The following is a 4,298-nucleotide window of genomic DNA, read 5'->3' as shown; positions in this document are numbered from 1 at the left end:
TGTTCTCTGAGATGTACCTAACACCAGTTCAAGTGTTGGGGACAGCAGACACCGGCTCTGCTCTCTCCGGGTTTGAAGGACCCTTTGTGGTCATCAAATGCCATCCTTCTGTTTTCTAACTGAAGAAACTGAGGCTCACTCAGGAGAGGACATGGCTTGTTGGTACTGTCCCTTGTGGCAGAGACAGGTCTTGAACCCTGGTCTTCTAATAAATACTCATTAGATGGACTATAACCATTAGTTTGGATGTCAATTACCTACAAAATGCCGATTCTCCCTCGAAGGGCTCCGTAACCGCTTCCACAGGAGTTCCACGACAGGCTTGGAGTTGTTAACTCATTTCTCAGCTTGTCCAAGACTACGCATGATATAGAGTGTCAGGCGGATGCGGGAAGGGATTTTTCTCCACTAGTCAGCCAGGTGGCTTATTTCAGCCCCCGGAGTAGCTGTTAATCAGGTTGCAATAGACTTCAGCATTTCACTCAGAACCTGGTGGCAATCCTAAAACTCTACCGGTGCTGACACCGCTGCAAAATGAGCTGGGGCGATGGCCCCATCCGTCTGCAGTTTTATCGAGGGATCCCTTCAGAACGGTTCCTGCTGTAACGGACCTCAGCAGGGACCCCTTCCTCACCTCAAACTGCTCTCCCAGGGCACAAGTGATGTGCCCTGCTCCCAGAGATTTAATAGCATCAAGGCAAGCGCTAAATGCTCTCTGCTCGGTGCCAGTCCAGTTCTGCTCATACACTCTGGGGTGGCCTTTGGAGCTTGGCACTCGCCAGGAAGGATTCTCCCGGGAGCCTCAGGAAGTCTTCTCTCCCTGCTCGTGGATTTTTATGAGATGCCCCTGCGACTCTGTTGCTCCCTTCCATCCCAAACAGATCCAGCAGAAATATTACTAAATGTGTTGGACTCGGAGTGAGGAAACAGAAGAGTTCAGGCAGCAGAGGTTAACAGGTCCATTGCTAAGAAATAATGGTGCTGCAGCTGGAGAGACTCGGCGGCTAAGAGCACTGTCCTGCTCTCATAGAGGACCCACTTCGATTTGGTTCTAAGAGCCCACATGGTGGGTCACAGCTCTCTGTAACTCCAGTGTCAGGGGACCCGACGCCCCCTTCTGGCCTCCGCAGGCATTGTATGCATACGGTGTACCACTCAGGCATAACACACGTGCACATAAGATAAAAATAAAGAAATCGTCTTTTAAAAAGAAGGAAGAAAGACAGGAAGAGGAATTTTAAAACCCAGATGGTTGGGTTCCAGGGCTAAATTCCGCTGTGACTGTTCCCCAGTGTCCGTAAGCTTATGAAATACATGTCCTGAAATCTACTGACGTCTGCCCTGTATGCAAATGGTCATGAGTTTACCTTGACGATGGAGCATTTTTATCCTTCAGATACTTGAATCACTGCTTAGAAGTCATGGCTACAAAAAATAAAATTGAGACCTAAAAATTGCTGTCCTTGAGACAGTAAAAAGAACATTGCCAAAGAATACATGAGGGGGCCCATGACAGAATTGCTCAGCGTTTTCACTGTTCCAAGCCATAGAAGTGATAAAATTGAATAGCTCTTACACACACACACACACACACACACACACACACACACACACACACACACAGAGTCTGAGAAAGAGGAGGGACCTGAACGAGATGGTCTGTGTTGTCAGTGCCACAGCATGGCCTGCTGTGATCGCCGTGTGTAGTTCATCAAATATTACCACTGGGAACTGGGCAAAATGCGTAATAGATTCCTCTATGTGCATTGTTAAAATTTCATGAGAGGCAACAATTTTTTTAAATGGAGGGGAGAATTGGAAAGCAAAAATCAGTGCACACTGAAATTAGTAACTATTTGCGGGATGTAATATACCAGTTAGGCCAGTGTGGTGAGTCAATTGGCACATTTATATATATGGTTTAAAAATGGGGGAAAGTAAACGATTCTTAACAGTTCTATAGGGTGGAAAGATATATGATTGGATGTGAATGCATTACAAAGTGTGGTGTGCTGTGGGCGGGACCTTCAGGAGAGAGAACATTCAGGGCCTACAGATGTGTTGAAGTGGCTCTGTCCATCAGCCCTGGACCACTGCCTCCGCTGAAATATGTGTCCTGGAAAGCAGTGCAAAGCGAGCCACCTCTAAAGCAGGGCACCAAGTGTTTCCCAGTGGCTGTTTCTTTCCATGGTCTCTAAACTGCCAGTGCTCCACAAGGCGGCACCATCTTTCTGAAGGTAAGTTTGGCCATATTTATCAAAGGCTTGAACTTCCTGTACCCTTTGACCCAAGAAATAATAATTATCTATTGGAGGTGTGGTTGGCTCAAAGTGGTGAGGTTAGAGTACATTTGAAAGTTATGTCCTGCTTTCTGTGCTGCTCAGGGATGGGTCAATACGGCGTTGTTCTTGATTCCCATGGCAACTCAAAGGGAAACTTATACAGTGTCTGGAGCCCTTGATGTCTTGCAGATGAAGGAGGAGGATGTCCTCGAATTCCTTGTGGCAGGGACCTGCTTAGGTGGCACCAACCTTGACTTTCAGATGGAGTGGCAGATCTGAAGAAGGCTTGGAGAAACTGTGGCTCGCAGCTATGCTACCACTGCCATTGAGAACCCCGCTGACGTCATCTTCTCCAGGAGCAATGGTCAGCAAGCAGTGTTGATGTTTGCTGCTGTCCTTGGAGCCACTCCAGTCACGGCCCACTTCATGCCTGGGACCTTCACTAGCCAGATCCAAGCAGCCTTCAGGAAGTCACCGCTTCCAGTGGTGACTGATCCCAGGGCTGATGCTATGGAATATGACTTTAACTATGTAAAGATGTGTTATATTTATGTTGTGGAATATTATTCTAACTATGTGAAGATGTGTTACATTTGTTTCTCCTTGCCTTCTTAAGGCAACTGATTGGTTTAATAAAAAGCTAAATGGCCAATAGCTAGGCAATAGAGGGATATGTGGGGCTGGCAAACAGAGAGGATAAGTAGGAGGAAGAAGCAAAGTTCAAGAGAGAATGGGGGAGAAAGAGAGGGAGATGCTGGGGCTAGCCAGGCAGCCACCAGACAGACAGACATGGAGAAAGCAGGAAAGTAGGACACACAGAAGGAAAGAAAGGTAAAAAGCCCGGAGGCAAAACATAGATGAAGAGAAATGGGTTCAATTAAGTTTTAAGAATTAGCTAGAATGAGCATAAACTAATAAGAAGTCTCCATGTCATGATCTGGGGACCTGTGGTCCAAGAAAGCCTACTTAGGCTAACCACCAGCCCCTCACAGAGACATCTTATGTCAACCAGCCCACCATTGCTCTGTGTAACACATACTCTCCTCTGCGCTACGTGGACATTACCATCCCATTCTATAATTACGGATCTCACTCAGTGGCTCTGATGTGGTGGATGCTGGCCCTGGAAGTACTCAGCATGCATGGCACTATGCATCAGCACCCATGGGAGGTTATGTCTGATCTTGACTTCTACAGAGACCCAGAGGAGACTGAGGAGGACCAAGATGCTGCTGAGAAGGCTGTGACCAAGTAAGAATTTCAGGGCGAATGACTGGCACCAGCTCCTGAGGTCACCTCTGCTCGGTCAGAGGGGGCAGACTGATATGAGGGTGTGCAGGTGCCCTCGGTACCCATCCAGCAGTTCCATACTAAAGACTGGAGTACCCAGCCAGCCACTGAGGATTAGTCAGCAGCTCCCACAGTGCAGGCCACTAAGTGATTTGGAGTCACTACTGGGTGGTCCTGAGCTGCTTTGCAGACCCCTGAGCAAAGACAGAAAGGGGTGGGAGGAAAATAAAGTTCTTAAAAGCTGAAAAAATGTATCCTTTATGTTATCCTGTATTTTCTAATTTTTTTGTCATTGAGGGAAAGGGAATCTGATCAAGGCCATTCATATTGGTGGCTAAGTAGAGACCCCTCACTCCAAACTCAGTGCTGTTAATGTGGCATAAAAGTCACAAGAGAGGAAACAGCATTGACACAAGAACTGAGAGCATGAGACAAAAGTATGATTTCAGCCTAGGTTAGACACCTGTATCCATTGAGTGTAGCTGAGAGATTCAAGGTAGCCCCATACACTCTGGTCCAGGGACACTTGACAAGAGTGTTGGGGGGAGTCGGTGGAGAAATAATAGCCATTTGAATAAATAATGCTGAGGAAAGTGGGTATCCAAATTCAAAAGAATGAATTTGGCCTTTTCTTATTTTATATGAAGAATTAATCAAAACAAAAAAATACCAAAATGGAAGAGTAAAAATAATTTCACTCTCAGAATCAGATCCAAGTGTCACTGA

General features: G+C 46.6%; 1 pseudogene; it reads left to right on the top strand.

Annotated features, from left to right (window-relative positions):
* Positions 1-2,417: 2,417 nt before the first annotated feature.
* On the top strand, positions 2,418-3,606 carry LOC119817255 (annotated as a pseudogene).
* The last annotated feature ends 692 nt before the right edge of the window (positions 3,607-4,298 follow it).

This window comes from Arvicola amphibius, chromosome 6 (genome assembly GCF_903992535.2).
Source record: "Arvicola amphibius chromosome 6, mArvAmp1.2, whole genome shotgun sequence".
Lineage (NCBI taxonomy): Eukaryota > Metazoa > Chordata > Mammalia > Rodentia > Cricetidae > Arvicola > Arvicola amphibius.
This window is presented reverse-complemented; position numbering and strand designations above follow the sequence as displayed.